At 44.9% G+C, this 27926-nt stretch overlaps 1 protein-coding gene and 1 long non-coding RNA gene across 5 annotated transcripts in view; one reads left to right on the top strand and one right to left on the bottom strand.

Annotated features, from left to right (window-relative positions):
- HNF1B (HNF1 homeobox B) overlaps nt 1-27926 on the top strand; it is a 115802-nt gene that overhangs the window by 11664 nt on the left and 76212 nt on the right. The window lies entirely within an intron of this gene.
- On the bottom strand, nt 5196-10366 carry LOC132355716 (uncharacterized). The gene is made up of 2 exons (XR_009499683.1): nt 7256-10366; nt 5196-5787 (listed from the first exon to the last, which is right to left on the bottom strand). It is a non-coding gene; the product is annotated as an uncharacterized LOC132355716 (long non-coding RNA).

Genomic DNA, 27926 nt, shown 5'->3' with positions numbered 1-27926 from the left:
CCCTCACTCTTCTCTCTCCATCTCTCTTCAACAGAAGTTACTGGAAAGAGGACCTCCCTTCCTCTGGATGGCATCTTAAGATGTGAGGCTTGTGGTCACTGTGGGAGATGGGGAGGAGCTGGCCCTTGGTGACATTGTTAGAATCTAATCTTCACCTGAATCAATCCTACCTCAGACCTTTTCAGTTACGAAAGTTGAGAAATAGCTCCATGTGGTTGAAACCAGTTCGAGTTAGGTTCTCTGTCACTTGCAGTGTAAGAAGTTCTATCAGGTACACTAGCAGGATTGGTGTTTTTATCTTTTAATAATAAAACCTGTTATTTATCAAGAGCTTTATGGTTTACAAAGCATTTGCATAGACAGACCTCTTGATCTTGTCACCTCTCTTGTAGGGCAGTCAGACCTTACAATATCATCCTCTTTTTACTAGGTAAGGAAACTGGGATGAGATTCTACTTTGCCCAAAGACACCCAGCCAGTAATTAGAGAAGCTGGAGCTTGGACCCAGGTCTGACTCCAGGAAAAAGTTCCCCGTTGCAGCAGAGGTTGCTCAGAAGCCATCACAAAACGTAGCAAGTAAAACAAGATAGACAAGCACCCAACCCACCTGATTTCCTCTTCACCTCAAATTCTCCACAGCAGAGACTGGATATCAGTTCCTGAGCCCCAGCACACTTGCTTCTGCGGGAGGGGAAATGACTCCATTTAAGATATCTCTGGTGCAGTCAAGCGGGAGGTCATTTTCCCTTGTGGTTTCATTGATTTTATGGCAAGGGCGTCTGTGATCTTAGTTGGAAGTATTTATGCGTCAAGGAGAGAAACTCGGGGGACTCAGTCGTGTCTGTAGGCCAGTCACTCCCAGGGACCTCCTTAATTTAGGGATTCCTCTCCCCTGGCCCCCCTTCCTCTCTCCATCTTCCTTTACACAGGGTAGGGCTGCGTGGGTGATGTATTTTTGAGACTGGAGCTCCAGAGCCCACGTGGAGGAGTAAATTACAAGTGAATGCACCTCCAGGATAGGGCAGCCTCCCTTGCCCTGGCGGCACTTCAAAGCTTCTTGAAAATTCTCCAAGGAGAACAGTCAGTCTCGGCGGGGCTTCATGCAACCCTCTAATGGCTCTGCCGGACACCTGCGCAAGGATTCTCCGTGATATGCAGGCTTTCACCCATTTGTTTCCACACCGTTCTCAGGCATTTAGCCACGTCCCTTGGCAGAAGGAGGCACTGAGACACAGGGAGGCCGAGGCTGTAAACTGCAGATGTCCGTGCGGGATTCCATCTGCCCATCTACAAATGGCCAGGATTGTGTCTTGTCTATCTTTGAATTCTCATCTCTAGCACAAATTATGGCAATAGCTGGGACCCAATACCTTTCTGTGGAAAGAGTGGACTATTTTGTTATCCTGGTCTTTATGCCAAGTTTGATTAAAGTCCAATTTGAATTTCCAATTCCATTAGGCCACAGAGAACAAAGAATTCAAGATGCTCATAGAGATTGGGTAGTGTCCAAACTGGTTCCTCAGTAACTTCCAGACATCAAAATAAAACACTTTATATTAGTAAAATTGCTTACAATTTACAAAGCCCCTTTACTTATATCCTGCCGTTAATCTCTACAACAACCCATGAGGCTGGCATAGCGATGCCCATATCAGAGATGAGGAAACTGAGACACAGAGAGGTTGGGTAATTTGCGAAAGTCACACAGCTGGTAAGTGACAAAGTCAGGACTCAAACCCAGGTCTTTTCATTCTGAGTCCAGTGTCCTTTCCACTGCATCATAACAAGGGGTGTATTTTCGTCCCTGCCTTCTGAAGGTCCCTGGAGGGTCTACTGGAGAAGGAGGAAGATGAAATCAAGGATGAGAAATCCCTGACTGCCTGGAGCAATGGAGAGGGAAGATGAGGGTTGTCTCCACGCTTCTCCCATTTCCTGAGCACCTAGTACATGCCAGTCTTCCTGCTACACGCATACCTGCTTCTAGGGGAAGATTTACAGGGAAGCTGAAGCTTTAAGGCCCTCCCTTGTGCAGACCCCTCTAATGGCCCTGGGTAATGGGTGCCATCAATTCACTACACAGGACACTTTGAAATGCCCTGAGCTCCTCTGTAGAAGAAACGTGATAGAAGTTTTCCAAATTTGACAACAACCCTGAAGAAGTGCATGATGTTACAAACAATGGGTTGTGAAGCTGAATAATAAACTCTCAATAATAAAAACCAAATTTTAATCAGCCATGCTAAGGAAAGACTGAATTATCATTGTCTTCTGACTATATAAAATATTACAAAATCTTTGTCATGCTGAGGAGTGATCAAAAAACGTGCAGTCAAAATGTAGGAAAGACAGGTCTTTTAAAAAAATTAATTTTATTGGAGTATAATTGCTTTACAGTGTTGTGTTAGTTTCTACTGTACAGCAAAGTGAATCAGTTATACATATACATGTATCCACTCTTTTTTTTTTTTTTTAGATTATTTTCCCATATGGGCCATGCAGAGTATTGAGTAGAGTTCCCTGTGCTATACAGTAGGTCCTCATTAGTTATCTATTTTATATATGGTAGTGTGTATATGTCAATCCCAATCTCCCAATTTATCCCTCGCCCCCTTTTCCCCTGGTAACCATAAGTTTGTTTTTTACATCTGTGACTCTATTTCTGTTTTGTAAATAAGTTCACTTATACCCCTTTTTTTAGATTCCACATATAAGCAATATCATGATATTTGTCTTTCTGTGTCTGACTTACTTTACTCAGTATGACAATCTCTAAGTCCGTACACGTTGCTGCAAATGGCAATATTTTGTTATTTTTTATTGCTGAGTAATATCCCATTATATATATGTACCACATCTTCTTTATCCGTTCCTCTGTTGATGGACATTTAGGTTGCTTCCATGTCCTGGCTATTGTAAATAGTGCTGCAATGAACATTGGGATGCATGTGTCTTTTTGAATTATGGTTTTCTCTGGGTATATGTGCAGGTGTGGGATTGCTGGGTCATATGGTAGTTCTATTTTTAGTTTTTTAAGGAACCTCCATACTGTTCTCCATAGTGGCTGTATCAATTTACATTCCTACCAACAGTGCAAGAGGGTTCCCTTTTCTCCACACCCTCTCCAGCATTTATTGTTTGTAGATTATTTAATGATGGCCATTCTGACCAGTGTGTGGTAGTACCTCATTGTAGTTTTGATTTGCATTTCTATAATAATTAGTGATGTTGAGCATCTTTTCATGTGTTTGTTGGACATCTGTATGTCTTCTTTGGAGAAATGTCTATTTAGGTCTTCGGCCCATTTATTGGATTGGGTTGTTTGTTTTTTTGATATTGAGCTGCATGATCATGATACAAAATTAATACACAGAAATCTCTTGCATTCCTATACACTAACAACGAAAGAAGGTATTTTAAAGAGGTATGTTTAAGTAGCTAAATTTAATTGTCATTTTTTTCTGGGTTTTGTGATATCTGTGGTATTTATCAGCTTTTAAATTGTGGGGTTTTTTGGTCATTTCTAATTCTACATAAATGTTCATTTTGTACCTAACTTCTAATTGTAGTTTTGCACTCTCTTTTCTTAAGAGGGCCCTGTCAATTTATAAAAGCATGGTGCCCTGTACAATTTGGATCTGTCCCTTCATAGGTCATCTCATTTAATTATTATAGTAACTCAGTGAAAGAATTACTATTGTTATCTTCATTTTACAGATAAAGAAACTAAGGGTTTAGAGATGATAATTTTGCCCCAGATCCCACAAACTGGAAAGAAGCAAAGCCTTGTATCAAACTCAGATTTGACTTGAAGCCTGTGCTTTTCCTACTATGTTACTACCAGAACCAACTTTTGTGGGAATTCGTCCATGGTCCAGCCCTTTAATGTTTGGGGAAACAGTGGTTTTTAACTATGTACACAAATCCTTTGATACTCTTCCCTCCCTAATTCCCCTCCCCTTGAGTGAGGCTGCACTTCGTGACTTTCTTCTAACAAATAGAATATGGAGGAAATGATAGTGCATGATTGGGTCTTAAAAGGCACTGTGGCTTCCCCCTTGCTTCCTCTCTCTTGGATCACTCACTTCGGGGGAAGCTAATTATGCCAGGCAGCCCTATGAAGAGATGTTATGGTGAGGAACTTAGACCTCTAGCCAACAGCCACATGGTGAGCTGTCTTGAAAGCAGACCCTCCGGCCCTGGTCAAGCCTTCAGATGATGCAGCGCTGCCAACATCTTGACTGCAATTTCATGAGACACCCTGACCCATAGAACGAGCACTGCAGCCTCAGGAATCCAACCTCGGAGCCAAACATCCACAATCCTGATGGGCCCTTACACTCACCCACAAGGTGCAAAAATAGGCTGTGCCATGTTCTCTGTGACCAGAAACTTGATCTGCATGCAGTGGACCAATTCCATCAGGTCTGAGGACACCAGAAAAACAGCAAAAGACACTTGGTCTGAGGGAAAGGGACGCACACAGAGGCTTGGGGCAGCCACTCTATGTGTCCTGAGGGGAACTGCCATGCCTGGGTTACTCTTGCATGTGGACAAACCACAGGGCTCTGCACAGGCAGACAGGCTTGACAGTGACTCGGAGATGTGGGAACTGTCCTGCGCAGTGGCTGGGATTCATTGAGGGGTCGAGAGCCTGACCAAAAACGAGGGACTTTATGGGAAGGATGCCAAGTTGAGGCTTTGCAGCCTTGTCCGGTGTCCCCATTTGAAACAGTCTTCTCTCTGCCCTCCCATTTCCTCAACGTCAAGTCAGGCAGGCTGCATCTTCCTTTGCAGGATCTCCAGGACCAGGCTTGCCAATACTCAGCAGAGTGGAAAGTGCCCCCAGGGGATCAGTTTTGTTTTTCCTCTGTGAGGTGAGCTCTTCTGACTTGAAACGAGTAAATTTCCTTGCCCATTTAAAAAAAAAACAAAAATCTGCAGACACTCCCTTGGGCTGACAAGTCCACCTGATTCGTCATTGGCATTTAGGGATTATCTGGGACATTTAGAGAATTTTTGTTTGTCTGGGACTGAGAGGGTTTCCTGGGATATGAAGCTTTCAGTGTTAAAACTCATACAATCTGGGCAAATAGGACAGTTAGTCACCTATTGGCAGTTAGATAAGTGTGAAGCCAGGTAAATACAGATAGGTTTTTTTTAAAATAAAACATTAATGATAACATCTATCACTCACCTTCAGGAGAGCATATCTTTTTTATTTAATTAATTTATTTTTGGCTGCGTTGGGTCTTCGTTGCCGTGCGCAGACTTTCTCTAGTTGTGGCGAGCGGAGGCTACTCTTCGTTGCGGTGCTCAGGCTTCTCATTGCGGTGGCTTCTCTTGTTGCGGAGCACGGGCTCTATGCGCGCGGGCTTCAGTAGTTGTGGCACCCGGGCTCAGTAGTTGTGGCTCACGGGCTCTAGAGCGCAGGCTCAGTAGTTGTGGCACACGGGCTTAGTTGCTCCGCAGCATGTGGAATCTTCCCAGATCAGGGCTGGAACCCGTGTCCCCTGCATTGGCAGGTGGATTCTTAACCACTGCACCACCAGAGAAGCCCAGGAGAGCATATCTTAACAAGAAATAAAACCCTTGGTACTGAATTTCTTCAGGAAAGTTCAGCGCTCTTTTGGGGGGGGAAGGACAGAGTTCTGTTTCCTAGACTTGACCTCTTTGCCTTAAAGTTAGTTCTGTTAGCAGCACTTGCAGACGATAACTCCCCTGGAGGACCGTGCTTTTTCTAGAAAGACGAGTATGGTGAGAGGTAGGTTGCTCTGTGAGTAGACATACCTGCGAGGGAGAAAGCTGTTTAATTGAGATGCTAGCAGGGCTCTCCGAGGGACACCTGACTTTCACAGGCTTGCATTCTTCTTGAATATGATTATCAGGCTACAAAATTCATTGTGCAAGAAAAATAACTTTTTTTTAAGCACTTAGCTTCATTTCCATTAGGAGTATTAGAAGTCTCCATTGTACTGTGGTAGTGGGAACTTGATCTTAGCCAATTCTGGAGTCCTACTCTTTTCTTCAAGGTTGTGTATAAGTTCAGGGTGGCATTGGGGGTGAGGGTGGGGTGCTAAGGTTCAGGGCAAGGGTGGGGCAGTGGCATCTGTCACTGAGAGCAAATACTCCTTGAGCCCTCATGCTACACTAGACACTAAGTGCTTCAGATGCATTCTCTCTGTTTATGTCAGATCAGCGTTGATCTGCACTATTTTTATCCCCATTTTACACATGAGGCACAGAGAGCGGAAGAGTCTTACACAAGGATGGCATAACTAGTAAAAGGCAGAGCTGAGGTTTGAAACCCAACAGACTGATTTTAGAGGCAGCCCACCTAAGGTCATCCGTTTAACGAATGTTTATGGATCGTTGTTACCTGACCCAGGCCCTCAGGATGGAGCAGTAAGCAAAGCAAACAGAGCCCCCTGCCCTCGGGGAGCCCCCATCCTGGCCTCTATACCCCGCTGCCTCTTTTCAGCAGCCATGAGACATCCATTCCTCACTTGTTCCTGGGGCAGCGTTTCCCCCGGTTCCCACTCGAGGGGGCTCTGGGTCCAGCTACCCTCTTTTTCCTTCCATGCTTCTCCTAGGAAGACAGACATTCGTTCTGCTCTGTACACTGTGCTGGCCAGAGGGACCCTTGCAGGGCTAAGACTTCTTCTTCCAGCTGCTCTCGAGCCCAGGGCACCGTTGCTCCCGCCACGTCAGCGCCCAGGGAACGCCTGCACAGGGGCCATCAGGCACATCTGACTTGCACACCAGCCCCTCCTGGTCCGGGGCCCGATCCCTAGGACCCGCTGGGTATCTGGCTCAGGTGGGCACAGGGGCTAGCGCTCCGCTTCTCAGGGGGTCCGTACCTGCCTCTTTCCCCCTCCCCCTCTCCTCTTCCCGGCAGGCAGGAAACTGGCTCTAACTCACCCGGTTTATTCCATGTCCTGAGTTACTTCATAGCCACGGATTTTGAGTTTCAAAAACTAAAGCCTTCTCTGCTCACTCCAGAAAAGCCCTTCCCTCCAACCGGACGTGTGTGGCTGATTCCAGGCGGCACAGGGTCAAGCAAGGAATTACTGCGATATCAGGTGGACAAACCAGTGTTGATACCGCACCATAGCGGCCTGTCCTCATCCTGACGTCTCAGGCCCCGTAAATAAGCACTACTTGTGTATTATTAATGTTCACGGTACTTCTTTGGCATACACCCCTCTCTGTGCCTCGGTTTACTCACTTGTAAAGTAGGAATAATAATAGTACTCACCTCGTAGATGGTTGGGAAGATTAAAATGAGTCCAAAGGTTTCAAGTGCTCAGAACAATTTCTGGCCAAGGGTGGATGCCATGTTAGCCATTATTATCATTGTGATAATTTCGTGTCCTATTTGTCTTTCCCTTTACATATATGCCAAGGTAAGGGCAATGTTTTAAAAGTTTAGTTCTGTATCCTCAGCGCACGCCAGGGTCTGGCACGTAGTAGGTATTCAGGATATATTGAATTTTAATTGAATGAACAAACTGTTGTATCTCATTCTCTGTCTGCTAAAAAAATCAGATTCGATGCAGTAAAGTCACTTGACTTCTCCCCGCCCTCCATCCTCTCCCATTCCTTGCAGAAGATGATGTTCCTTAGAATGTCAGAGCTGGAAAGGACCTGGGAGGTCGTGTGGTCTAACCTCAATTTACAGAGAAGGGTTATGCGCCCCTGGAAGGGGAAGTGAGGTGCCTGTGGTTACCTGGTTATAAGGCAGCAAAGGAAGGATCTCCAGCAGACAGGGGGAGTTTCCTCACTTCTTTCGCACCGCCATTCGCCAAGAAACAAAGCTCATCCCTTCCCTGTACTCATCACTCACTGACGACACTTCGCAAATACTCACTCTAGGCTCCAGGGTGGGAATAGTACAGACCACGATGCTAGATAGATCAGGGTTCAGACCCCAGTTCCCCCACTCAGTGGTTGTGTGCCCTTGGATAAATGAAGCCTCACTTTACTTGCTTATAAAATGGGGACAATAAGCCAGAGTCTGCAGGAGTTTCACGGGGATTAGATGAAGGAATGTGTGACTGTTTCTAGCACATAGTAGACATGCTTGTCTCCTCCCCGCCTCCCCCACCCTCCTGCTCTGGTAGCAAAGCAGAGAAATAGAAGACAGGACCAGGACCCTTATTCTCCAGGAGATGATAATCCAAGATATAACTGAACATCTTTCTAAGGATGAAGAAGCTTGAGCAGAGATGTGCTGAAGGGAACGTCACTGGAGAGGGAAAGTGAACTGGGGAGGTTTTATGGAAGAGGCAATCCCAGTTTTGAAGGAGAGAAAACAGATAGATCCTCACCAGGGTGGATGGAGCACGAAGCTTTTCCGAAGGGCTTTTTAGAGACCCGCTCCACCCAAAAAAGTAGCTTCCCCCCCTCTATCCCCCTCTCCCAGCTTGGCTTATTCGTGGCACTTACACCGCTAACACACACTTGTCTTTCTATAATTGTTTCCCCAACGAGAATGTCTGCTCCACAGTGTTCAGTGCTATAGCTCCCCTTCCTAGAACAATGTCTGGCACATAAGAGTTGTCCAAAAAATATTTGTTGAACGAATAAGGAGTGACAAGGTGCAAAGGTAGAAACTGGGTTATCTTGGGAAGAAAGGGATAGTCTGACTAAGGAGAGAGTCTATGTTTAAAATATTGAGGAATGCAGTGGATAGGGCTAAGGTACAAAGGCTGAGATTTGATCCTTTCCAACAGCAGAAAGAAGAGCTCAGCTGTGGAGCTGGTGGGGTGGCTTCCCTCTCCAGAAGGCCCACATTCCTGACCTTTGGCCGGCCCCTTTTACTCTCATACCAGCCGGTGAAGCTTGAGAGATAACCTCCACCCACCCAAGACTCCAGGTGCCTTTAGGTCAGCCCTTTACACAGGGATCATCTGTAGTCACAAGTCATTCTCAACTGCATTTGACTCTGGTGAGTGTTGGTCCAGAGAGAGTAAAGTGTTAGAAAAATCGGACCCTCAGAACCCACAAAGAACATGGTTGAATCACCAAGCATCTTGTTTGTGTTAGAGGGTGAAGTAACCTCTAGGAGCCTTCATCCATAAAACTGTCTGCAGTATTGAAAACATGCTGCAGAAAAACTCCCTGGTGACCAGGAATGTCCCTTCCAACGTGGGACGGGACTGGAAACATTCTGAAAACCTGAATGACCACTAGGGTTGCCTAGGATGCCTAGGGTTGCTGCTGTCCAGTAGGGGGCGCCATTGGTACAAATTGTGTCAGCTACACATTGACTCCATTATTCTGATTATGGTCTGGCTGTGTTTACAGCTTTGCAGACACTTGGCCCTGGTTTTTAACACTGAATAGGCAACAGGTGTGCCAGGAGAAGAATGTGGCTTTGCTCAAACACTGAAGGATAACGCTTTCCTGGTTGGCACCCTATTGACTGTAACTAGTTCTCTTCCTACAAAAACTTTTTCATGGTTTCCAGTTCTCACCATGTCAGATTGGCTTTTCTCCTAAAGAGATTATTTATGTGACTTATCCCAAGGATCAATGTTTGGTGTCCCCAGAATCACTGTATTAGAGGAATGTGGAGCTGTCTGAATTGAGGGAACCCAAGCGCCATCCACTGGCTTGAGGAAAATCTAGATGAAGTAGGGTCAAGCCCAAGAGGTGAACTTACCAGGACTGCAAGGGTGCTTATTTTGGAAAACTGCTCTTGGGTTCCCCTGTGAGCGATACACAGTCATTTGAAGAAGAAAGCTGCACCCTAGAAATCCCAAAGAGGGGTGCACGAGAACTTCCGAATGCCAGATATCGTGTGGATGTTCACCCCCTTAGGCACGGGGTGGTAGATTTGCATCTCTGGAAGCTCTGGGCTCACAGAATAAAAGATGAATAAAGGGTGCCCTCCTTACCTCCAACCCTTCACCCGTTTCTAAGCAACAAGCCCCCACGGCTGCCTCAGCTTCACCAGATCCTGCTTGGGCCACCTTGGGATGCCCAAGTAACTACATGGGTCAGGAAAGCACCAAGACTCTTGGGGTCATGCAGATACTCTGATCTTTTCTGGAGTCTCGGACCTTCTCTGTCCCCGACAAGCTTGCTTCTGGTTCTTCTAGCAAAGGAGGGCAGTGAATTCCCCCAAAGTTCCGGTGCTCCTCGTGGCTTGAGGACTTTGAGATCAGGCATCCAGGCTGACTTGGTGTCTTAGGACGGCCAGGAAGTCCCTTCTGGCCCCTCAACTCCCTCACCCTCCCTCCACACAACTCCAGCAGATGGAGGTACCAGAGAGAGGCTGGGAAACAAAGGTGGCTTTCACCCAGAGCCAGCTGAGAGGGGATGACCGTGGCGGGGTCTGCAGCCCCGAAGCAGGGTGCCTGCCGTCCTGTGACTCTGAGCTCAAAAATGTGTGAAATTTCTTTTTGCTGGGTATTCTACATCAAGCGGAACCTGTTCTCAGAGAAACATTCCATTTCACAGACCCTAATGGCTTTCCTCTGTGCCGATGCATTAATGAGGCTCCGGCTCGTTCTAATCAGAAGGAAGCCATGCAGATAATTGCCTGAATTTTTAATTCAGGGTTATGATAGGGGAATCAAAGTCACACTGCAGTTGCTGAGGCTGCCTCTTGTTCCAGGCCATTGACTTTTGCAATTTTCTTTGATTTCCCCCCTCCGTCTCTTTCTCCCCCACCCCCACTTTCTCTCTGTCTCTCTGTCTCTCTCTCACTCTTTCTCTCTCTCTCTCTCTTGCTGAGACTCGGTGGAGACTGACAGTTTCGGGATGGGGCAGGGTTGGAGGAATAGGGGCAGCCTTGGGGTCTCCTACGCAGTCTTTCTTTTTCCTCCTCCTCTTTTTAACCACCCCCGCCCTGCCATGAAAGGGTGGATGCTCCCTGCATCTGTTACCCCAGGGCTGGTTCTAGAAGAGTGCCCGGCACTGGCCTCCCCACTCAGGGTCTCTGTGCCCGTAAGCCAAGACAGGAAATTTGCCCCAGGAGAGGGTCTCCTTTGGCAGTTTACTTCTCATTTCATATCAGTTCCTTGGGGCAAGGGAGAGAAATGGAAAGGCCAAGGGGAAAGAAATCAGGTGAACAGGGCAGCTCAGTGACTTGCTCCAGATGGTGCTGGGACCCAGGGCAGGTGGGAAGCTGGAGGAATCCAAGCCTGGGTCTTTCCTGAATTAACTCACGTAACAATCACTGAGTGCTAGAATTCTAAAGAACTTACAGATCTCTGAGAACTTACAGGTGGTGGAAAGAGGTACATGCAAACTGGTTGGATTGTATGCCACCAACCAGCAAGGACCAAGAGGCTGGTACAGAAGGAGGCTCCCTGACGTTGGGCAGTCTTCCCAGAGTATCCAGGACCTTGGAGTGATAGAGAATTTGCTAGGGTGAGACTCAGCTTTTCTGGCTCAACTCCAACCGGGCAAGCTGGCTTTTCCAGGGGAGTGACTATTCCTACAAGGAACGTTTCTTCTCCCAGCATCCTCCAGGGCTGACTATACAACACTACCAGCAAACATTTGCACTGGAAGCCAGGAGTCAGCAGAGTGACTCTGTCCCTTCCAGACGGGGCTGCTGAGTCCCTGGGTACCAGTCACATGGCCGTAAGAGCAGAATTTATTTCCACATCTCTGTTTCTGTATAGGTTCAGGATTCTTGAGAGAGAGAGAGAGAGAGAAAATGTCTGCACCATGACTGAGCGTCTTCTAGGTACCAAGGCCCTTTTGCCATTATTCCATTTAATCTGGACAAGTGCCTGTGAAGAAGAGATAAGTGCCTCTACTTTGCAGATCAGGAAAATCAGATTCACCAGAAAGAAACAAAAATTTTGCCAACACCTGCACCTCACCCTCCAGTGGAAGTTTTCTTCTGTGGAATCTTCTGTTCTCTTTAAAGTTGTGTTCTCAAGGTTTGGTAATGCTACTACCAACAGTCTTTTCAACTGCAGGCTGCAGGCTTTCAGAAATTATAAGCAGCAGTTAGCTTTATTATGCTGGTGGAATTTGCCCTCTATGGGGCTTTTGTTTCCTCAATAAAATGTCACCTCATGCTTGAAGAGCACCCCTCTCCCATGCGTGCCCAAGCAACCTTCAATATGCCCTGCTGTCATCCAAACACTCAGGGAGAAAGAGAAGACTCATCTCCTTAAGAACATTCCATCCCGTTTAGACCAGTGGACCTCATCTTGGCTCTATGATGTTTTAAGACACCACAGAACATCTCAAGAGATGTTCGTGAACCTCTGTTGAACTCTTTATGCAAAATCACTCTTCATTTCTTTTAATTAAAAAAAAAAAAAAAAAGGCATGTGCTTTGGAATACCTTTATGCAGAGTTAGGGTCTCATTTATTCAACCAGTCAGCAAACATTTAATGAGCACCTACCACGTGCCAGGCTGTGCCAGGCACCGAGGGTGCTGAGATAAAAGACTGAGTCCTCCCCTCCAGGAGGTCACAGTTTATTGGGGTAGATGGATGAGTAAAGACTTACCATGCAGGGTAAGGGCTGAGGCAGAGGCAAGTATGATATACTGTGAACATTGACAGGGATCCTGAAATCAAGCTAACAACATGATGGGTAAACTCCAACAAAATTGAAAGGAACAGCAAGAGCCCTTATTCCTGAGCCCAGGGTATAGACCCAATCAGGAACAAAAGACCCCATTCTAAACTTGGGTCCCTTCCCATCTCAAGAGCCATCTTTCCTTAGCTCCCTGGAGACCCGGACTGCTCCCGAGGTCCCGTGCATTCCAGCTCCAGCCCTGTGAACTTGGAGTTAATGATTAAACTGGGCATCGGTGCCATGGCTTCCTTGGGGTGAGTTGGGCTGCTCAGCTCTGGAAACTGCCAAGTTCCTGGCTCTGCCCCAGCCCAGGATAGGCCAGAGACATAGCCAGCACCTACCCCCAAAGGCAGCTCTTTTTCAAAGTCGGCTGGCGTCTCAGTGACATGCAGTCCCCAACCCTCCTGCTACACATCTAAGACACCATGGTACAGTAGAAAGGCGGTGTACGAGGAGGTGGGAGTCTTGGGTCCAAATCCTGGTTCTGTTACTGATCAGCTGGGTGACCTTGGGATAGTCTTCTTACGTTGAGGTTCAGTTTCCTCATCCATAACAAAAGAAGGTTGGACCAGAACGTGCCATGTTCTCTCACACTTCTGTGCCTTGGCCCATGCTGTTACCTTTGCCTGGTGCACCCCTCCTATCCCCTGTGCCTTCTTACTCATCCTTCAGGATGCAGCTGAAGGGTCACCATCTTCAGGAAGTCTTCGCCAACCCTCTCCCTACAGGCTGAGTTAGGTGCCCCTCCTTTTAGCCCCACAGCACTCTGTGTTCCCCTTTATCATAACACTTAGTCCATTGTTATTATTGCTTCATTTGTCCCCACACCCCCACCCACTAGACTGTGAGCTTCTTGAAGACAGAAGCTGTAGTTTATCTATTTTCCTATCCCCAGTGCATAGAACAGTGCCTGGCATCAAGTGTGTGTTCAGAAATTTTAAGTTTCATCCAATTAGAGTCATTGTGATTACCGATATTTGTGAACTTATTTCTACCATTTTGTTTTGTGTTTTCTTTTGATCTTTTCTTTTTTTGCATTCTACCAAATTGACTGTATTTTGTTTGGTTTGGAAGTTTTGCATTTTATTTCCATTCTTTTGGTAGGAACCTTTAAAATTTTAACATAAATTCTTGTCTTACTGACTATAAAGTTAACCAGTATCTCCCCCAATAGAAAAACTTTAGAATACTTTAACTTGTTCTTCCTAAATCCTGTACCTTGCTATTTTAGTTTCATTCTATTTTTAAACTCACTCAGATTACTGTTTTAAAAAATTTTATAGCCGATGATTATTTAGATATAGCAGTATGCTTACATGTATACTTTATTTTTGCTCATATTGCTTCTTGCAATACCACTCCTTCTATCTGGACTCAATTCTCTTCTTCTTGAAGTGCATCCTTTAGTAGTCCTTTCAGTGAGGGTTTGTGACGATAAACTCTGTCTTTGCCTGAAAATATCATTATTTTGCCATCTCTCTCAAATAATACTTCAGCTGGGTATAAATTTCTACACCAATGGTTATTCTTCCTTTGCTCTTTGAAGATTATTTCCACTGTGTTCTGGTACCTTTGGTGGCTGATGAGAGGTCTTGTTTCAGTCTAACTGACATTCCTGTATAGGAAATGTGTTTGTATTTATCTCTGGTAGCTTTAAACATTTTTGTGTTCTGTTTTGTTTTGGTCTGTATTATTTTTGCAGCTTCATTATGCTGATGTGCCTAAGTGTATAGTTGCTTTTATTTATCCTGCATGGGACTCAGGATACTCCTTTAACCTAAGGACTCATATCTTTTTTTCAAATTTGGAAGCCAGCATCTCTTTAAATATTGCCATTTCTACATTTTCTCTAGACTCTCTTTTAGAATCTCTATTAAGAGTATGTTGGACCTTCTCATTCTATATTTCATGTCTCTTAACCTCCTTCCATAACATACATCTCTTTACTTATCCATGTTTCATTTTGGGTGACTTCCTTAGATCCATATTTAATATCACTGATTTTCTATTCATTTGTAGCTGTTCTATCATCTAGCCAATCCATTAAGTTTTTGGTTTCAATGACCTATATTTTTCATTTTTAAAAATTCAACATTTTCAGATATCCTGATTCCTTTTTAGTATCCCATTCTTAGCCTTTTACCTCTTTAAATATTTTAAACACACGCATTTTATAATCTTTTCAGAATGTTCTATTATCGATAGTTTTGTGGATACAAATGCTCCCACTTACTGTCTCTGTTAACTCTCCCTCATGTTGCTTTGGTTCCTTGTGTAATTTGTAAGTTTTTATCATGGGCTCTTCTTCAGCAGGAATTATCTTTTGTGAAGTCTCACATATGCCTCTTGTAGGGCCCTAGTGGTTTTACTGGTTTCAACTGGTTCTTACACTGCCCCACCTGGATATTATAAATTCAAACTCCACACTGACATATGACACAGGCTTTGGTTTACAATTTCTCATGAGTGTCTATTCTTCCATCCAGAGTCCCAGGTGGGTATTAAGATTCCTTGTAAATTCCCTGGGCTGGTGAGCAGCTTTCCAGTTGCCATTCGTGTACAGGGGAGCCCTTAGAATTCACCCCACTTCCTCACCTCTCCTTATCCTCAGAGTTTCTCTTCTATGCCTTCACTTAATATTGAAACTTAGCCTCTCCAGCACCTAAAACCTATCTCTGAATCTGAGACCCTGGTCAAGCATCATGCTCTCGGTGCCTACTTGCTACTCTAGCTTTGAACCCTTCTCTTTATTTATTTCTTACAAGCTTAACAATGTATTTGGGGAAAAAAATTTTTTTGTTCCACTTAATCCAGATTTTCTATGAATTTGTTGACAAGCAAGCCCATGTCAGTCAGTCTGTCTCATTAACCAGATGTCTCCAGAAATTTCTTTATGATGAATGAATGAATGATATCCAAGATTCCAGGTTCTAAAGTCTATAGTTTTAAATGTACTCAAAGGAGAAACTTGACATCAGAAATAGAAATCCAAGAACCTTGTCCATCTTTCGTCTCTCTTTCTATGGAAATAGACATAGGGTCCAGTGACTCCAGTGGACATGTTTTAACCCATAAACCAAAGTTCTCTCCCAGTTATATTTGGTGACAATGGACAGAAAATATGCCTAGCTTTTTTGTTATTTAAAATGGAAGCAATTCTATTGACCCAACTTGTGGAGTATTAGAAGAGCTGAAGAATTGTTCTAAAGAGCTTTCTGTGTATTGAGATTTATTCCCAACAATGCTAACAGTCAAATGTCAAGGCACATCACTGATTAGCTCTTCTTCATGGACCTTAGAAATGCACAAGGCTTATTGGAAGAAGAGTGAAACGTGGTCCTCAGAAAATTCCCACTCAAGCCTGAGCAACTAAAGGAGATACTTTCTACAATCTGCCTTTCTAGAATGAAGACAGGATAATAACTTGCTACACTGCAGGATTTTGTTCACACTGCCTTGAAACTACCCAAGAGAAGACTGTGTTCCTCCATCCCAAAGGTGTGTTTGTCTTGCTCATGAAAATCATTGCAGGGCTTCCCTGGTGGCACAGTGGTTGAGAATCTGTCTGCCAATGCAGGGGACACGGGTTCGAGCCCTGGTCTGGGAAGATCCCACATGCCGCGGAGCAACTGGGCCCGTGAGCCACAACTACTGAGCCTGTGCGTCTGGAGCCTGTGCTCTGCAACAAGAGAGGCTGCGACAGTGAGAGGCCCCCGCACCGCGATGAAGAGTGGCCCCCACTCGCCGCAACTAGAGAAAGCCCTTGCACAGAAACGAAGACCCAACACAGCCAAAAATAAATAAATAAATAAATTTATTTAAAAAAAAAAGAAAATCATTGCAGTTCGGTTCAGTCCTACAAATGTTTATCGAGCTCTCGCTGTGGCTCACACACTATGCCACACCCTGGGGACACAGAGAAGAATAGGACGAGGCCCCTGATCTCCAAATCTCACAGTCTGGGTGATACTGAACATGGATGGGAAAATAGAAACTTTTCTGTGGTTTTTCTCTTTTTTTTCTTTTTATTTTCATTTATTCGCCTACTTAGAATCTTTGACATTCCTCCTAAGCAACTCCCCTTCCTCCTGAACAGTGGCAGCAGCGTTTGTGGACCTTACTTCACGGTAGCTTGTAACGTGTGAGGTGTCTCAACCAGCCCTTCCACATGAAATTCATTTTTCCTTTTTTTTTTTTTTTTTTTAAAGGAATTCCTTTATTTTTATTATTTATTTATTTATTTTTGTCTGTGTTGGGTCTTCGTTTCAGTGCAAGGGCTTTCTCTAGTTGCGGCAAGCGGGGGCCACTCTTCATCGCAGTGCGCGGGCCTCTCACTGTCGCGGCCTCTCTTGTTGCGGAGCACAGGCTCCAGACATGCAGGCTCAGTAGTTGTGGCGCATGGGCCTAGTTGCTCTGCGGCATGTGGGATCTTCCCAGACCAGGGCTCGAACCCGTGTCCCCTGCATTGGCAGGCAGACTCTCAACCACTGCGCCACCAGGGAAGCCCCATTTTTCCTTTGAAGCCACAGAAGGGCAGAACTGCAGGACGAGCTAGCAGGAGCCTCCTCTTTCTCTGAAGCCCAGAGCCCCTTCTCTGTACTTCTCTCGGGGCACCTGCCACTTTTCACCCTGTATTATCACTACTTGCATATTTGTCTCATCTCCATCACTGGAATCGAAACCTCTTGAGGGCAGGGCTCATGCCTGGTTCATCTTATAATTCTGTGAAGTTCTGCTTAAAATATTGCTTTTGTCTGATTTGATCTAGTCCAAAGGCAGTTGAGGCCCAAGTCTTTTAAACTGCTTGCTACAAATCGCACACCAGTGGGGGAATTCCCTGGTGGTCCAGTGGTTAAGATTCCACAGCAATTCCAGTGCAGGGGGGCGCGGGTTTGATATCTGGTCAGGGAACTAGAATCCCGCATGCCACGCAGCATGCGCCGGCCATTAAAAAAAAACACACACACCAAGAGAGTGGCAAAGAGAGTGACAGCAACACCATGTCATCATTATACACTCAGCAAACACCTGTTCTCTAATTCAGTGCTTCTCAGACTTTAGTGTACCAGAAATCACCCAGGGAGATTTTTTAAGCACAGATCCTAATTAAGGAGGTCTAGGGTGGGGCCTGAGGTTCTGCATTTTTAACAGACGCCCCAGTGACGCCGGTGCTGCTGGTCCCCAGACCACACTGACTAGCAAAGGTCTAATGCAAGACAGATACTGTGCTATGGACACAGGCCATGTGGGTTGGAGGTAAGAGGTTGGAAAAGAGCAACAAAGTTTAAAAAAGAAAGACCCAGACTGTCAAAGCTTAGAGCTCAAAGGCTACAGGAAAATAGAGACAGGAAATATGTGTGGTTACGGTGAAAGTCTGTTCATAGTATCCTAGGTGACGGGAGAAGGAAGAACCACTATTTCCCTGGGTTAACCACAGGAAACTTCAATGTATTTCCTTGAAGGGCAGTCACTTCCCTCTCTAGTGACTAATGTGAACAATATTTTTTTTCTGAGTCTTCAAGCATAAGTGTACCAAGGCAGCCTCCTTCAGGCATGCACACTCATGGGCCCAGGGCCCCCCATCCTCTCCCCTACCCCCAACGCTGCTGCAGTACTGGGGCCATAACTAGACCAGGTCATTTAATCAGATTATATTGACCCAGACTTCAGCCTCTCTGGTTCCTCTGAGCCCACCTGGTTTTGAGAAACCGTCCCAGACAGGCTGTGAACGCCTGACTTCTTAGTATGGTGGTAGGAAGAGGGGGGAATTGTGACGATAAAGGGTGGCCATCTGCCGATTAGTTTTCATATGTGTAGCTGGGGTTGTTCTAGAGTGAGAGGCCCTGAACTCTGCTACTCTGACTCCATGAACCTGCTGGGGTTTTTTTCTTAAAGAAGGAAAAACACAAAAACAAAAAAAAAAACCTTGTTCCAGTAATAATCTCATTTACATTTAATTACATTGCCCTGGGCATTTTTCTTTCACTGGCAATGATTGTGGCCTATAAACAGTGTCTAGGGCCCTCAGGCCATAATCACTTCCTGCAAGAGAAACTGAGATGGGGTCCCCTGAGCCAGCCCAGAGCCTCGTGGGGACCCAGAGTCTGTCCCTTTCCCCATGGGAATGGGCATGCCAAATCTGACAGCAAGTTCTCCAAAGGGTTCTTTGAAATAGGCTGGGAAAGAGAACAAAGATGAGGAAGTAAGTTCCTCGAAGGGGCCACCCAAGTGTTGTTGCCAAGAAAGATGCAAAGGGCCCAGCTCTCCAATTCTGTGTATTTAATCCTTTCTTTCTTAAAGATTAACAGGGGAAAGGGAGCTAAACTGAGCAGAGTGCCTCAAAGTCCACAGACCCCAAGCGCATGGTCAGAGGCAGAGCACAAGGGTGGTGGCAAGCCTCAACATTAGCACGGGATGGGGGTGGGGTACCTCTTTCCAGGACACTGGAATTTTGGAGAGGGAGGGGCCTGAGCGGTTGCCTAAATCAGCCCCTTTGTTTACAAATGGGGAAACCAAGGCCCAGCCAGGGGAAGAGTTGCCCCAAGTCACTATGCAAATACCCCTAGGGTATTTTATAGTTTGTTTGTTTGTTTTAATAAATTTATTTACTTATTTATTTTTGGCTGCATTGGGTCTTCATTGCCGCGCACAGGCTTTCTGTAGTTGCAGCGAGCAAGGGCTACTCTTCGTTGTGGTGCGAGGGCTTCTCATTGCGGTGGCTTCTCTTGTTGCAGAGCATGGGCTCTAGACGCGCTAGCTTCAGTAGTTGTGGCACGTGTGCTCAGTAATTGTGGCTCACGGGCTCTAGGGCGCAGGCTCAGTCATTGTGGCGCACGCGCTTAGTTGCTCCATGGCCTGTGGGATCTTCCCGGACCAGGGATCGAACCCGTGTCCCCTGCATTGGCAGGTGGATTCTTAACCACTGCGCCACCAGGGAAGTTCCCCGCTAGGGTATCTTATTTTATTATTATTTTTCCCCCCTAGGGTATTTTAAATGAATTTATTAGAATATAGGGATAAGTTCTTTTATTAAAATTCCCTTGGCCTATTGTCATAGAGAACTTCAGAACTGATTTATGAAAACTCAAAAGCTGTAAAGCAAACTCAACCATCCTTAACTTTCTTCTTGATACTATTAGGATTCTCTGGATTCACTTGGGGGAAAAAAAAGCATCAAATTCATGAAAAATATACGTGACCATGTGAGTCAGGGGTGGGAAAACTACAGCCCCCTGTTTTGAATACCCATGACTTGAGAATGGTTTGTACATTTTTGAATGGTTGAAAAGAAAACAAACAAAAAATCACATTTCATGACATGCGAAAATTATATGAGATTCAAATTTCAGTGTCTATAAGTAAAATCTTGTTGGTACACAGCCACGTTAGTTTGTTTACATATTAACTCTGGCCACTTTTATACTACAATGGCTGAGTCCAGCAGTTGGACAGACTACATTGTGCTTGAAGCCAAAAGTATTTACCATCTTGCCCTTTACAGAAAGAGCTTGCAGGCCCTTCACATAGAGAATAAAGGTTTGGAGTAAGATGTTGGAAGTGATCCCAGGCTTTGCCATCTAAAGCTAGAAACTTCCAAGAGGGGGTTGGGGGGAGACACATCACTCATGAAGAAAATTCTCTAGAGGCTTACAGGGCACCATGTGTGGAGAGGGCAAGGATTAATTCCCTGTGCGGAGAGAGTCAGAACCGTGTCTCTGTGAGCTATCTCTGTCACTTCTGGGCCTTCCATGCATTCAACAACCTACATTAGCCCTGAATGTCCCTCCATTAGAGCCTTTGATGGTCCCCTCCGCATGTCCCTTTAAGACCACTGCAGTTCCTGTGTAGGTGTCACAGGTATACCTACAACCTGAGACCCTGTGTCTGCTATAGGTATAGTCAGAGATTAGAAATAAAGGTATCCAAATCGGGAACCTGTACTTTGATCTGGCATTAACAGTGTCAGAAAATAGGATGAATGAAAAAGCCTCTAGAATTTCCTCCTCTGAGACGCTACCCCTGACTCCCTTGGGAAGACTTAGAGACAGCTACCTCTGAGCCCCTTTGAACCTTGAGCAGCATTTAGCATCATACTGCAATTAATATATTGTATTTTAAGTACTTATTTGTGTATCTGTCTCCAGGAAGACAGGGGCCTGATCTTTTCACCTCTGGATCCCCCAGGACCTAGGACCAAACGTGGCACATAGTAGTGTATAAGTTTGCTAGAGCTTTTAACAAAATATCACTGACTGAGTGGCTTAAGCAACAGAAATTTATTTTCTCACAGTTCTGGAGGCTGGAAGTCCAAGATCAAGATATCAGCAGGTTTGGTTTCACCTGAGGCCTCTCTCCTTGACTTGTAGACGACCGCCTTCTCACTATGTCTTCACAAGGCCTTTTCTCTGTGTGTGTATACCCCTGGTTTCTCTTCGTCATCTTAAAAGGACACCAGTTATATTGGATTAGGGCTCCACTCTTATGACCTCATTTTATTTTAATTATCTCTTTAAAGTTCCTATCTCCAAATACAGTCCTATTGGGTGTTAGAACTTAAGCATGTGAATTTGAGGGGGACATGATTCAGTCCACAAAACTGAGTGCCTAATAAGTTGTTTTTTTTGGGGGGGGGGGCCGGGGGAAGAAGGAAGGAAGGATGGATCCTAAGCGCTAAAATATTTACAAATGGCAGAGCATGTTACAAATGTAAATATTTTACTGTCAGGCAGTAGAGTAAACCATCCCCCTCTTTAACTTCCCCTCTCCTCCTGAAACTAACTCACGAGCCACCAGACATTAATTCCGTTGAGTTTCATGCAGCAAACATGAGAAAGGGGCCTTTGCTATTCTGGTCTCCCCATGGGTATTGACCTCAAAGCCAAAGACTCTCCGGCCCTATGCAGTCATCTTAGGTCCTCAGGGCAGTAAGATACATGTTTTACTTATCATCTGATGTGTATACTTCACAAAACAATGTCATTACTCTGCCATACAATCATATTCTTTTTAAAATAACTGCTTTCTGTTTGTGAACCAATAAATTGATTTTATAACCCATTAAATGGGTCAGGACCCACGGTTTGAAAAATCTTGCTCTATTCCTTCAAATGAAAGCAGAGAAGCGCCCCTTCCCTTTTTTCTCCCAGTTATTATCCTCCCCTATTAAACTTAACATTTTACAGAAGAGTTCTATAGACGTTGTCTCATTTGATTTTACAGCAACCCTGAGAAGTACATTTTATGGCCCAGATGAAACTGACAGAAATATTAGTTAATTGTGCCCAAGGTCATTCAGCCAGAATTCTATTGGGATTTGAACCCATGTTCTCTGACTCAAATTTAAAACACTTTTATATATCATGCTGAGTAGTTTTATTTTTGTAAAAAGCAGGAAATTTTGCCCATTTTTCTCATTCGTATTTTTATTTTAATGTCATAATTGACTGTTCTGACCTTACTTTCTTATTTTTTAAAATTTATTTATTTATTTTATTTATTTATTTTTGGCTGCGTTGGGTCTTCCTTGCCGCGTGTGTGCTTTCTCTAGTTGCGGCGAGCGGGGGCTACTCTTTGTTGCAGTGCGTGGGCTTCTCATTGCGTTGGCTTCTCTTGTTGAAGAGCATGGGCTCTTGGCACGTGGGCTTCAGTAGCTGTGGCGCGAGGGCTCAGTAGTTGTGGCTCGCAGGCTCTAGAGCGCAGGCTCAGTAGTTGTGGCTGACGGGCTTCGTTGCTCCGTGGCATGTGGGAACTTCCCGGACCAGGGCTTGAACCCTTGTCGCCTGCATTGGCAGGCAGATTCTTAACCACTGCACCACCAGGGAAGCCCTGGCCTTACTTTCTAATACTAGAAAATTTTAAACCTTGGGGTAATTTGATTCCTGGTTAGATTAAAGTAGTCTCAAAAATTTTATAACACCTGAGTAAAATTTTTTTCTGGTTATTAAAAAAATAGAAATAAATTATATAAAATTTGGTAAAATATAGAAAAGTTGAAAAAATAAAATCATTCAAAATCTGGGGGCCTCCCTGGTGGCACAGTGGTTGAGAGTCTGCCTGCCAATGCAGGGGACACGGGTTCGAGCCCTGGTCTGGGAGGATCCCACATGCCGCGGAGCAACTGGGCCCGTGAGCCACAATTACTGACCCTGCGCGTCTGGAGCCTGTGCTCCGCAACAAGAGGGGCCGCGATAGTGAGAGGCCCGCGCACCGCGATGAGGAGTGGCCCCCACTTGCCGCAACTAGAGAAAGCCCTCGCACAGAAACGAGAGACCCAACGCAGCCATAAATAAATTAATTAATTAAAAAAAAAAATCTGAATACCCAGAAAAACGTCATTATAGGCACTTTGGATATTTCCTTCCAGTTTTTTTTTTCCCCTCTACACAGCCATGTTTTTAGTACTTAGTTGACGTCATACTTGATTTTATTAACTGAACATTATCCCAGAAGTCTTTTTCCATGTTCTTTCAAACTCTTATATTTTTAATGGCCCCCCAAACATTGCATGATGTGAATGTGCCACAATTTGCTTAACCATCCCCTAGTGTTGGACACTAGGTTTGTTTTCAGTTATCACCATTGTAAATCAAACTTAAGAAAAGGAATAATGACCTTAGTACTTTTCATTGCCCAAGTGTTTTTCCTGGGTCAATTCCAACATTTTCTAAATCTTTTTTGGAAATAAGAGCTAGATGGAGACCTTCAATATTACCTAGTTCAGTGTCTTCAATTTAAAGGTGTGGATTCCTGCAGCAGTTCCCATGGGGCTGTAGAACAGTATAGGTGGATGATGGACAGGGCAGAGTCAAGGAAATCATGCCCTTGAACTTAGGAATTCAGATCATCTTAACACTTAGCAATGAAAAATAATTTTGTTCATTTATTTGGCCTCACTGCACCGGCATGTGGGAACTTAGTTCCCCGACCAGGGATCGAACCCACGCCCCCTGCACTGGAAGCGCAGAGTCTTAACCACTGGACCGCCAGGGAAGTCCCAGAAATGAAAAATAATTTAAGGAGACTCTGGTCGAAGGGCTATATTCCCACCTGTCACCTGTAACATGGCCCCCACAGCAGGGAGTCTCCATGGAGGGAAGCATCAGAATTTGGGGAAGAGGAAGTGATTGCCCCAAATTACACTATAAGGTATTGAGAGAACAGGGCCCTGAACCTGGATCAAACAATTCTCAACTCAGTGCTCTCTCCACCCCACTGAAGAGGTATTGTGTTAAGTCATAAAGCGTAAATGAAAATATCATAGCACTGACCTTCCCACCCCACAAATGGGAAAATAGTGTTTGTGCAGTGAGGTTTACAGTCTAGCTAAGTGGAATATAAAAACCAGCAAAGCAATAGCTTCAATGTATTATAAAAATCAAGAATAGATAAATGGAGCAACTTCTATTTAACAGGTTAATTAACTCCCCACGGAAAGAACTAGAGATGCAGCAATTAGAGGAAGAGAGTTAACCATAAAGGCAAGATTTAAGCAGAAGTTTTGTTTAGGCTTTACGCCAGAAATATATCTGGGAAGAGTCACATTTTAATATCAAAGAATTGAGCCCTACCGCAGTACCTGTTTAACAAACACCCAGAAAATAAATATCTGCCTTTGGTTGGTCTGTAACTATGCCCAGCCTAACTTCCACGACCTCCACACTGTCTTGCCAATTGCTGGCTTCCAGCACAAAAGTTCCACTAACTGCTGCATCTTGGTTCCTAAAGAACCTGCCTATTGTTGAACTACGTTACTAGTCCCCGCACCTTCCTTTGCTGCTAGCTTTGGATCAAATGCAGGTTACGCTGCCAACTCTGTGAATTGGTATCAGCTTTCTAGAAGGCAAACTGACATTGCCTATCAAAAGCCACAAAGATGTCTATACCCTTGGGCCAAATAATCAAAAGAAAAGTCAAAAGGAAAAGAAACTTTATTACAGATGTCCATCGTGGTGTTGCTTAGAACTATCCAACAACAGGTAAACCACGGCACATCTCTATTAATAGCTGCCATTTGTTGAAGCAATTCTCTGACAGGTCTGGATATGCTTCAAAACCTTACAGCAGCTCTGTCACAGATGTGGAAACCAAGGCCTGGAGCACTAGGCAGTCACTAAATGGCTAGTATGGCAGAACCAAGGCTTGAACCAAAGACTTTATTCCACTCATCCCTAGGATTACTTGGGACCAAGACACTGGAGCGAGTGAGTGAGTCTCAGGAATGAAGCTGGACACCACAGCCTCCGCCATGAGTGTGAAGATATTGCAGCAATGCAGAAGAATCCTTCCTGAAAGAACATTAAGAGACCAGAGAAGGACTCCAAATTAAACCTACAGCTTGATTATAAAGTTCACAAAAATATGTGTAAAAACTGAAAGCAGTCACAGAGGAAAATAGTTGGGCTCGCATTTAGGGGAGGAAATGGGTGGATGCTTTATTCTATTTATATGTCCTTAAATGTTGTTATGCCAGCATCTTAACAGCAAGCCTTAAAAAAAAAAAAAAAACCTGACTCGGCCACTGGCCACTGACTGGAGATTTATACATCACGTGGGTGTTTTTCTCTGTCTCCTACCTTTGAGTAACTTCTCCACCCTGCCAGTTCTCTCTCGGTTTCGTGATGCCTGCACCTTGTTGAAACCACAACTTCCCCTCTGGGGATTGCTGAGCGCTCAGGAGGGAATCACGCGGAGGGCTTTTTCAGTAGAGGTGAGAGGATATTGGAATATGACATCACTATTCAAATAGTGAAGGAGAGAGGGAGAGCACCAAACACACTCACACGCCAAGAGAAAACCAGTGGGCTTTTATGGCTCTGTTTATGGGAAGCACTCCACCGGCTGAAAGGTCAGGAGCTGACGTGTCCAATGGCACTGGAGCATTACATGAAATTGCAAAAATAGAACCTTATAAAAATTCATAAGCTCATGAAGCACCCACTTGACTCATGGGTTAGGGGTATGGTGGCCAGGATGTTGTCAGGCTCTGGAAAAAAGGAAGCAGGGTAGCTGCATCCTGAGGACTTAGCACTGTCCTACAACCTTCTAGTAAAAGAACACTGATAACTAGTAATACGCACTGGCTGCTTACCATATACATGCATTTGCTGGAACTCCTCTTGTATCAACTGATTTAATCCTATGGTAAGTACTACTGGTTTACCTTCTACTTTACAGATGAGGAAACTGAGACTTAAAGAGGTTAAAAAACCTTGCCCAGCTGAGATGGAAGCCCAGGTCTGCCTGACAGCAACCGCTGTTCTCTGCAGCCTCTCACTATGCCACACTGCCCGATGGCCTTGACCTCTTCCTGTCAATGACCCTGTGTGGCACCAGGTACTGCCTCCTTCATATGGAAGACACTGCCATTCCTTTAGATCACAGGAAACACTGCCTCAGACCCCCCTCCCCTGAGCTATCAGATCTGAGTGAGAAAGTTCACTGAGCTTCCTGCCTGTTCAGTAAAGGAAAGAGTCAATGTGTCCTATGATGGAAAGAGTGTGGCCTTTGGGACGAAATGGATCCAGGTTTGCATGCTGACACCCCCATTCAGTAACTTGAATTCAAGCGACTGAACGTCTGTAAGCCTCAATGTTCTCATCTGTGAAGTGGGGGCCCACTCACAAGTGGTGAGGATTGGAGTCTAGTCCAGTGCCTGGCATGGGATGGGAGTATTTTCACTTGGTTAGTAATCTGTCCCTTACTGATTCTAGAGGAACCTCTACTGTCTCAGTGCCCCCTCTTCAGTGAAACTGCTAGGAGGGAATAGTTGGTTACTATCCTCAATAATAAGGCACCAATCACCTGGCATGCACCTCCAGGCTTCTACCTTTGGCCCCTTCCTTTCCCTTCACAAGCTTTGCCTGATCCATCCACCAGTGGAATTTCTCTTTCCTTTGATGGGAGTTCTCTCCCTTTCAGCTCTCTATTCCCCAGTCTCTTAAGACGTTTATCTTAATCTTCACTGTGATGTCCTCGTTTTACCTCTTCATCTTGATGGCCTTATTTTACCTCTCTTTCCCAACCCACTAGCAGCTATGTGCCTTGCCTGTCTACACTGTCTTTTGCATACCCTGGAGTCTGTACACAGAAAATTCCACTAGGGTATGGTCTGCAAGGGCAGTGACCATATCTCCTTTCCTCACCTTCTTATCCCCCATGGCCTGAGCACTGTACCTGGCGTACAGTAGGTGCTCAATAATTGTGTGATAAATGAATGAATGAATGAATGAATGATTAACGTGTAGTCTGTATGGCCTGAGTGGAGAGTGAGTCATTCTGCAAACGTTTGCAGAGGACCTGTTGTTGGCTGTGGGAGGAGAGTCACAGACAGAAGGTCTCTTAGGCTCCCTGGAAGTCAGGGTAGATTATGTGCAGCTTCTCTGTTACGTGTTTTATATACATCCTCTCATTTAATCCTCAAAAGAACTCCATACGTGTCAGTGAAAACCCCATTTTACAGATAAGACTAACTTGCCTGTTACCCAGCTAAGTGAGGAGTCTAACCCAGGCCGCCCTGACTCCAAAGCCAATGTCACCTCCTTACATGGTAGACCACTGAGCATAGGGGTTAAGTGCATGGGCTCTGAAAGTCAGACAATTTGGATTCAGAGCCTGACTCAACTTAGCAGCAGTGGAAATTCTGACAACTCATGGGTCTCTTCAAGGCTTAGTTAGCTTATCTGTAAAATAGGGGTGGGAGTATTTCCCACCTCAAGGATTGTTGTGAGAATGGAATGAGACAATTTAAGTAAAATACTGTGAGCCAAGCACACAGCAAGTCGTTTGTGGCAGCAGCAGCAGCCGTAGCAGGGGCAGTAGTAGTAATTGTAGTAGTAGTGGAGGTACTAATGGTGGTAGTAGTGGTAGTGATGGCAGTAGGAGGAGGAGGAGGAGTAGTGGTGGTGCTGATATTAAGAGTGGTTGTAGCTATAGTGACTAGTGATAGTGGTAGTAGTAGCAGTACTAACAGACAGTAGTGATAGTATAGTAGTAATAGTAATAGTGGCAGTAGCTGTAGTGGTGATAGCAGTAGTAGTGGTAGTACTAATAGTGGTAGTAACAGTAGTGGTAGTAGTAGCAGTCATGGTAGTAGTAATGGTGATAGTAGTAGTGGCAGTAGTAGTAGTAGTAATGGTGATAGTAGTAGTGATGATAGTAGTAGTGGTAGTAGTAGTAGTAGTGGTAGTGGTAGCAGAAGTAGTAGTGGTGGTGGTGGTGGTGGTAGCAGTAGTAGTAGTAACAGTGATAGTAGTGGTAGTGGCAGTAGTAATAGTAGTAATGGTGATGGTAGTAGTAATGGTGATAGTAGTAGTGGAAGTAATATCAGGGTGATTTTAATTTCAGTGTACCCAGAAGCCAAGGCAGTAATCTGAGG

This window comes from Balaenoptera ricei, chromosome 20 (genome assembly GCF_028023285.1).
Source record: "Balaenoptera ricei isolate mBalRic1 chromosome 20, mBalRic1.hap2, whole genome shotgun sequence".
In the NCBI taxonomy this organism is placed as follows: Eukaryota; Metazoa; Chordata; class Mammalia; order Artiodactyla; family Balaenopteridae; genus Balaenoptera; species Balaenoptera ricei.
This window is presented reverse-complemented; position numbering and strand designations above follow the sequence as displayed.